Source organism: Chenopodium quinoa, unplaced genomic scaffold (genome assembly GCF_001683475.1).
Source record: "Chenopodium quinoa cultivar QQ74 unplaced genomic scaffold, ASM168347v1, whole genome shotgun sequence".
NCBI lineage: Eukaryota > Viridiplantae > Streptophyta > Magnoliopsida > Caryophyllales > Amaranthaceae > Chenopodium > Chenopodium quinoa.
In genome coordinates, this window is record NW_018744304.1 from 5,246,659 (window position 1) to 5,256,234 (window position 9,576).

Consider the following 9,576-nt stretch of genomic DNA (forward strand, 5'->3'; position numbering starts at 1 on the left):
TAGCCAAAATTGAACCAATTGGACTTGGGTTTTAGTACGACCCACTAATCCACCCACTATATCAATTGTGCCATGACCCAACTTAGCTCAATAGACAATAATAAGGTTTTTAAAAAAAATTAAAAATCGGAGAAAATAGAAAAAAAGAAGGGCAAATGTTGTGGGCGTATCCTCTTACACGGCGGCAGATGGCGGCGACAGCGGCGGGAGTTGGCATCGGAGTTACTATGATTGCAGTCGGAGCTTATCTCTCCTTCGCCAACATCGCCCCTCAACAAGCCCGCACTCAAGCTCGTAGCGAATTCGTCAGACAACGTCTTCGCAAATTCTTAGACGATTGATTATTAATTCTACACCATCTATCTTTTTATTCTATGCTTTTTTATTTTATTTAATCAAGGCAGTGTTATTGTATGATTAATCACTTTATGTTTTTCAATTTATCTAGCTGAGTTGTGTAATAACTTAATGGTGAGTTTCTTTCTGAATTTGGTAATGTTATGAGAAAATTATATTTATTTAGGCATTGTTGCTGATGATTTTGAGATTAACTTGAGTTCGGCTTGAATTAGGACCTGTTTTCTTCGGCTTATTTTCAGTTCAGCTTCAATCAGTTCAGTTTAGTAAATCAAAACATGCCCTTAGATCATGGATATATATTTGTACGATGCTCAATAGCAAAACGTTTGTAAGAAAATATGAACCTGGATTCCTCATGTTAGCAAGTCGCCTCAAGTGGCAAATTTCAATTGAACACAACAGTAAGCCGGAAATAGTAATCAAGCCCTTTAAACTTTCAGCTCAAAACTCATCATTTCAATCAGGAACTCTTAATCATTTTAGTCTCACTTTTAGGGAGAAAAATAATTCATCAAAACTTTATTTATAGAGAGATTATAGAGTAACAACTCCCACATGGCAAAATTCTTGAATGTCTAACTACTGCTGCTATCATGGCATTTCGGCTTCACTTTAGATGAGTGCCTTCGTTGATTGGCTGGGAAGAACCAGATGTATCGTAGCCTCATAGGGGCGTTGCCCCTACGTATTAACCAAGAAGTCACTTTTATCTTCCACAACCAACAAACAGAAATTTCAATTGCATTATTGCAGTTAAGGCATACTTAGAAGTGCACTAGTATGACAGGCTTCTGGTGTAGAAACCTGATTACATAAACGCTCATTGTTATAAGTTGTCTGTAACAGTTGAGCATTATAATTTTCTAACAAAATGGAATCTATCAGGCAAACTCTCTAAAGATGGTTACAAATATAGGATTTTAAACAAGCAGCAAGAAAGAAGACAACATCGATTGCTGCCATCTTAGATAATTTAACGCATAAAATGCTGAACACATACCAATCTGAACAGGGAAGGCCATCCTCTTTTATAATGTACATGGGTAAATCTGACAATTTTGGCAAATTTCAAACGCCCCCCTACACTAATCATGTCTTCCTCCGAAAACAGAGGAGATGTTCCAAGAAAAAATACTAAACATGCTTCCTACTTTACAAAAACCCACATTGTCACAAAGGGCTAAGATAAAAATGGTGAAAGTGTGGTAGCATTGGCAACCACGACAAATATATTAATTAAGGTTTACCACCACAGGCAACAAGACAGTTGCCCTAAAATTCAAATCTAAGAATTATCTTCTTGATCTCCTTGAGTTGTGCCCTTCAACTCTGCCTTCTTCAAGCCTTCCCCTAGTTCCACTTCCTTCCATCGTCATTGGTCTCTGCATTGCGACATTGCATGGCTCCCGAGAAGGCCATGGTGGACCTCGTAGGCTGGATGGACTTGCACATTCTCTTTCCAACCCCAGCCTAGAATTAGGCAAACCATGGTCCCGTAAACCTCTTCCTGATTTATGCTTCTGTATCTCATCACCACAACTTTTTCTAGGAGTTTGCTTATCAATTTCATGACTTGAGCCATTACCCCACTCAACAATGTTAGATACACTTCGAAAGTAAAGAAGTGCTTCTTCTAGCTACTTGATTAAATATTGATTTCCTTCCTTTGAGTTGCTCATCAACTGAGTGTCTTTTGGAAGTTTTAGGTATCATGGGTGAACTAGTCAACTTGTAGTTATTCTTGTAAGGATCGGCTACATTCAAATCTATGGAATGAAGATCACTTTCACCAGAGTTTTCACCATCGTCATCAGTTGTATTTTCGACTTCCCCCTCATCACTCTCCTTGGCTTCACTTCGACAAAAGGCCAAATCTACATCTCTTCTCTGATACACAGACCCACATCCATTTTCTTTACTATTGGTTCTAAGGAATGATTCAAGCTCAATTCTCAGCTTATCAACCGCTGCATTTTTTTCCTCATACTGAAGTTTAGCATCTGAGAGTTTCATTTGAGCTCTCTCCTCACGCAATGCCTCTGCTATTTGAAGCATTTCTCTTTCCTTTTGAATTTCTTCTTGCATTCTCAATGTTTCTCTTTTAATCTCTGCTACTTGAGCTTTATCTTTGCCGATATTCCCAGCTAGCTCATCACAGACCTGCTCAATAATTCCTCTAGCTCTCTTCTCACTCTGAAGTTCCTTCACTGCTTCAGCAATGACAACTTAGTCTCAGAAAGCTCTTTACCAAGCTTTTTATTCAGGCTCTCAAGTCGCCTCCTAAGTTTCCGTTCCACCTCAAGCTCTCCTGCTATGGATTCAACTGCAGCCTCAACTGTTTCCTGTTCTTTGTTCTTCCATGCTTCTTTTTCTTCAGCAAAGCGCTTCAGAAGGTAATTGATCTCTTTGCTATCAGACCGATCTTCCTGTATCATCTGATTGACCTGCAAGCGCGCCCTCTCAAGCTCAGCATGTAAGGCAGAGATAAGGGACATACTCGATGAAGGTTGATCTTCATGACCTCTCATGCGACTTGTGATTTTCAGCAGCTCCTTCGAAGTGGTCAAAGCATTACTTACATCCTTCAAACGGGGTCTTCCCCCCGCTGTTGATCCAGAAGGGGTCTGGCATCGAGATCTAGTCTCTATCTACATAGTAAGAGGGTAGACAAAAAAAGAAGACGAACTTCAGAAAACCTTCCACCTTTTATGACAAACCCTGCTTTGAAATATAAATAATAATTTATCGTGCTCCAATGTGGTGCATCACCATATATCGATACATGACATTTCAGTCTTATAAATGCAATATTTCACTGTCCGACAATCTTGGACTGGATATTTTTACACTAATATTGAGCAGCAATGAACTGCATCATGTACAATAAAACATTTAATCCTGATATCCACAGACTTCCACATGCTGTCAGTTATACATTCAGATAGCTTATCCAATACACATAACAGGCAGACAAGTTATGATTACAGGCAGACAATGTGTTATCTCAAACAGGCATCAGAGATGTGAATTCAAATGAACATCCACATTTGTGAAAATGAAAGGAAACCACATTATACCTCCATAAAGCTGGCGTTACTAACGGAATCAAAATGCTCAATCTTTAGCCTCCTAGTGATAGACGACTCTCTTCTCCGGTGATTACCACTTCCAGGCCGCTCCGTTCTCTATAAGACCAATACAAATGTGTCAGACACAAGCATCACTAAAACTTCTAAAATATCAACTCAAAATGGACTACATTATAGGAACAGCTTCAGGGAAACAATTTACATATATACATAGATTGACAAGAAACATGACTTCTGCCTGAAGAAGCAAACATTTTTATCAAAAACAAATAGCAAAAAACAATTTTAGCAAGCAGACAACATACTACCTAAGAACTCAACAATCAATTTCTTCTGATTATAAACAAAACCAAACTCCTGAACTCGAACTGAGCTTTGACCAAGCCAAACTCACATTAACAGCCAATCTGACTCAGTATCATTCATAAACAACAGGAAAATTTTGGATAATATTCAATCTATCAATTCAAGAAAAACCCAAACCAAGCTATTCATTGACATAATGCATAACACACAAACTTTGAATATGAATTTCCAAATCAATCTATAACCAATACAAATTTAACCCAAATTCATGTACAATGCATAACAAAGAAAACCAAATCACCAAATTATATATACAAAATAAGAAGAAAAAAAAAAAAAAAAAAAAGAACCCACCTCAGAAACAGGACTACGAGAAGGATCAGACAAGTGAGGAGGAAGAGAACCTGAATTATTCCAAGACCTCCTCAATTTATCCCTCCTTCCAACTCTCTTTTCTTTACAACTTCCATCCTCCCTCAAACTTGGAGATGGTACCTCATTCATCTCCCACAATGTGGCTGCCAATTTCCGTGCGATACCGGCGGATGCCCATGACCTTGCCCATGCCCCTGCCCTGACCTTGACCTGCCGGAGAGGCTCGGCGGATACCGCGGCGATGCGGCGGCTACTCTTAAAACAACTGATGGTGACCTTGACCCCACCATTCTCCAACTTGGTACTGGCGTGGTGGATCCCCTCCGCCACCTCCGCCGCCTCCGCCGCCGCTTCTACCGCCGCCACTACCGCCACTTCCTTTTTTTCTTACCAAAATTGCCCTTTTGAATTTGTAATTCTGGATCACGGATGATGTTGAGGAAGATGGTGAACAACCCCTTTTCCTGATCTTAGTAACATCCCCCATTAACCCATCCATTTTAATGCAAACTTACCCAGGAAAATTATGAGCTTAAATTGGTTAATTTAAGCCATTTTTTGAACTTAAATTGGAGTAAAGTTTAGTAATTTTACTGGTTTTTGGGAGATTTGGGAAGTGGGTTTTTTGGGAACGTGTTTAGTTAAAAAAGACAGGAATTTTTGGATCAAAATCTGATCTTTTTAATTGGGGGAGGTTGAGGAAATGATGAGAAAAAGATAATGGGTATCACAAAATGAAGATAATAAGGGGGAAAACGTGATTAGAGCTGGCGATTTAAGAGGGCGTAATGAAGAAGGAAAGAGAAAAAGAAAGAAAAGAGAGCATATGATGGTGGTGGGAGGTTGAGTGTATAATGTCATGTGAGAAAGATGACATGTAAATTTGTGTATGGCTAGAATGAAAAGTCAAAATTCTCTTTTTTGGACTTAAAGACTTTAACTTTTTTTTCTTTATTTTTGAATTATTTTGGCACATTCCTTGTGTAGCTTGAGAATGAATAGGGCTATGCTAAATGTGTTTGTTTTTGGTAGTATTGTATTAGTAGAGGTGGTAGTTTGTTTGTTACAACCCCATCCATTGGACTTGTTGTGGACTACCTCAAGACCCACCTAAAAAGACAAGCCACCAAGGGTCCCAACTCCCAAGCCCCCCTTTTGGATTTGACCTTAGGTTCAATCATCTTCTATGAACGATTGTTATGAGTTGTAGGTCGGTCATGCTATAGTTAATGTACTGGTATTGTCTAATTACTTTCCGAACTAGGCATTTTTCAGTGTTTTACATTATATATGATTTTAAAGAAACTAGGTCGGAATTTTGAAAAAAATGTGGTGTTTAGTGAAATTTTCTAGGATAATTACTACTAGTTGAGGTTATGTTTTGGAAAAGCCAGAGGAAAAAAAAAAAAAAGAACTTTGGAAGGGTGTTTTTTTATATAGTTGTTTTAATTAAACTATTTCAACACCTAATTTTATCTTATACTAATGTTTAGACAAATAACATTTACTAGTTAATAAGCTTTTTATAACCAATTGCGATCCGGATAGTACATAGATTCATTTTTAATTAGTCAAATGATTTGGGTCAGAAGCGAAATCACATTGAAGATAGGATAATTGTAAGATCGGCCAAGATTGTACATAATTGTGTTTGATCCTATAAAATCATGTATGATCTTACAATTGCGATCTTGATTTTACAGTTGGATCATTGTTACTCCCTCCGTGTTTTTTTAAATGATACACTTCCATTTCTGGCCGTGTATTTTAAGTGTTACACTTCCTTTTTTGGCAAAAAATACGTTAAAATATTATATCTCTCTCCTCTCATGGTCCCACCCAAACCCACTACTACTTTTTTTATTATATCTTTCCTCTCACATTCATTACTTTTCAATAAACTATTAACCCCACTATCTTTCTTTAATAATTTTTTAATACTCTATTACCCCACTTACCTCTTATTTTATTTAAATCAATTAAATTGCCTAAAACTATATACCGGTCAAAGTGTATCACTTAAAAAAAAACGGAGGGAGTAGAATATTTAGGATCGTATAAATTATTCAAGATTAGATGAGATCGTACGGAATAATGTAGGATCAAATAGGATTGTACAATCAAACTTACTACTCATTAATAAAATGAGCCTGAAAACAACTAATCTTTCCCTAAGCCTAATAAATGACAACTCAACTACATTATTAATTACACATGAAGTTTTGCATTTTTATTGCGTAGATGTGTATCATTTTTATTACTCGTTTTCTCAATATTGTAGGATCTTAGGATCAATTTACCAATTCGATCCTTCTCCTGACCACCAATCGAACGTGATATCGATATCTCGATCATAATAACCTTGATTATTAGACCAGCACGACCTAGCTTAGGTAGAACATATTCAAATAAGACCGCATACAACTACTTAAATTATATTTGTAATCTTGTCATATTTATTGTGAGGAAAATTATATCCTTAAAATGTTTGTTTATATATGCCACTATTGAAATTATGTTAGTTGTATTTAAGGGCATGTTCACATTTACTTAATTTTAGTTCAGTTCAGTTCACTTCAGCTCCAATCAGTTCAATTTAGTTCAGCTCCTAATCTTCCTCTCTCATAAAATATTCATTTCGGCTAGTTCAGTTTAGTCCAGTTCAGCTCTAATCAATTCAGTCAGTTTAGCTCAATCAGTCCAGTTCAGCTCAGTTCAATAAATGTGAACATGCCCTAAGTATTTTTTTTTTTTTTTTTTTTTTTTTTTTTTGATTAAACGATTTAACTTTTATGGATATTGTTTGGACAATACAACTTTACCTTATACAGTGTTTATATACTTTTATTTGCCACATTAATGTAAATTGCCTTTTTTTTATACTGTTAAGAACAATTTGTAGACATTAAAAAAAAAAAGTGTAGACATGTATACCTCTAAAAATGTTTAAATGATTTAACTTCTACGGATATTATTTAGACAATTTTACCTTCTACGGTGTTTATTTACTTTTATTTTCCCACATTAATGTAAAATGTTTTTTTTTTATTATTAAACTGTTAAAAACAATGTGCAGACATTTTGTTGACCCTTATGAGGTTTTGATGATGATGGTAATGATTGAGCAAACTTCAATCTAATAAGAATTTTCTAGTGTTGTGATGTTTGTAGGATAAGTAAACTCTGGGAATTGAAGTAAGATTTGAAACAAAGGAACCTTAGAAGATCCAGGATGACAAAAGAAAGTCAGAACAAGAGTTCAGTTCTCAAAACATTCCTGGATGGAACTTTAAGGTGTTCCTTGATAGAAACATATATATCAACGGGTTATAACGACCTGATTCCGGTGTAATGCTGGAACACAACCTCAACAATCAAGGACTAGTGCAGAGTTTGATATATCAACTGAAAAAGATGAACTTCATAACTTAGGTTGTATTAAAGATAAGTTTGTTTTCTAGGTTGATGTAAATATATAATTGGAAGATATGCATGAGATTTATTAGAAATCGGATAAAGCTTGGCAAGCTAATTTATTCGTAAAAGATATTCTTAAGTTTATGAAAAAGTTTTTTTTTTTTTTTATTTTTATTTTCTAAAATCTGATTTACTTGATTTATCTTTTTCATATAAAATTATATCTTTTGATAAAACGAATTTGACTGAAAAAGGTTTTCCTAAAAACGAAATTAAGTTTGTTTTAGTTTCGGTTTTGAAATGATAAGTCCGAATTTCTATTTGGCTTATCAGTTTAGTAAAAAACCTACTTTGTGAGCTGCGCGCAAAACTTCTATAAATAAAGAAGATTTCCACGATATCATTATGATCAATTAATGGGACTTGGCCAGAAAGTTTTCTTGCCTCAATCATTAGCTCGGGCAGTCGCCGTTTCTGGTGCTTTTGTCACCTTTCAATGGCTCCCTTAATTATGTGCGAGAAATTGGTCTACTGATGAGTAATGGGAAGCGGGCTACGTACTAAAAGAAAATGTCCATGGTTGGTTGGGGATTCATAAGTACTTCGAATCAAAGTGAGAGTTTTAATCGTGAAAACCACTTAGTGCTTAAGAGTAAGTTTGCCAAAGGTTTAAGCTTTATCATTTTGATTTCGAGTTTCATGTGTAGCTTTCCATTTATGTATGAGAGTGAGTCTTTGTGTTGTAATTGGTTTTGGGATGTTTTTGAATTCTTGATAATTCACATTTGAGTTTAGGAGTTTGTATTCTCTAAAATTCGTATAAGTCTAGGAGTTTGAAAGTCTCTAAATTTCGTGTGGTAGCTGTGAGGAAACAGTGAGTAAGCTTCTACTGTGAAGCCGAGTGTAGGCACTCCAGGAGTGCTGAGTGAATCTAAGTGGGACTTAGGTTGGGTAGGATAGGGTCCTATTCGGTAACAAGTAGTCTACTGAGGAACTTGCGAGAAATGTCTGTATTAATAGGTTGTAACTAAGAGTTGCCCTATTATAGTGGAATTTGTGTAGTGAAAATCCCGAGAAGGGTCGAGGTTTTACTTCTAGTTGGGCCCTGAAAGGTTTCCTCGTAAAAACTTGATGTGTTCTTTAGGTTCCTTTTATGTTCTGTTTTTAAATTCCGCAAAAGATTGACCTTATTGGAACCTACTACAATTCACCCCCTCTTGTAGTAGTTCATATAAACAAACACATTTATACCCCTAAAAATATTACCAACAACAAAAAAGGATCTTTAAACATGGCTAGTTGTGGCGCACGCGATGCCACTCTAGTATTATCAAAATATTAAATGGGTGTCTAAATGTTATTGTAAAAAAAGGCAATTAGATAAAGGAAATTTTAGTATTTTTCTTTTTTTTTAATTAAAAAATAAAATAAAATCCTCACCAATAAACGGTGGATTGATGGCAAAACTCAATTGAAACTAAATTCATTCCATTAAAAGCCAACTCCTTTGGACATCACTATAATTTGTTTATTTTGGGTTTTTTTTTTTTGGGAAAACTTCACTATGATTTGTACTCCGTAATAGCCAATAGTTCTCGCATTTTCTCATTTACTGCTTTACGTTCTACTACTCCTAATCTAATGGCAGGCAGTGGAGAAATGTTATGCATTTGTAAATATATAACATTGATTAAAATATTTTAAAAAACACATGGTAGAGAGAGAAAACAAGAAAGAGATAGGAAGAGAGAGGTTTGTAGGAGGACCCCACCTATTTTTTGGTCAGATTGTATCACGTGATGGGAGACCACATGCTGGTTGTTCCATTGAAAGTTTATATGGTACCATTGAATCCTCAGTGGTACTATTTATTCATAAATTTTGTACAACTTAATGCATATATAATACCATTATGTGCGTATTTAGTATCACTGTATATTCAGTTGGTACCATTTGATCATCCAATGATACCAGAATATGCATTCGTTTGTACATGTTTATAATTACATGAATACCACTTTTTATGTAT

General features: G+C 35.7%; 1 protein-coding gene and 1 pseudogene across 1 annotated transcript in view; both read right to left on the bottom strand.

The window, feature by feature from the left end:
• The window catches only part of LOC110695687 (lysosomal Pro-X carboxypeptidase-like), a 98,056-nt gene that overhangs the window by 59,420 nt on the left and 29,060 nt on the right, over positions 1-9,576 (bottom strand). The window lies entirely within an intron of this gene.
• On the bottom strand, positions 1,960-4,629 carry LOC110695604 (annotated as a pseudogene).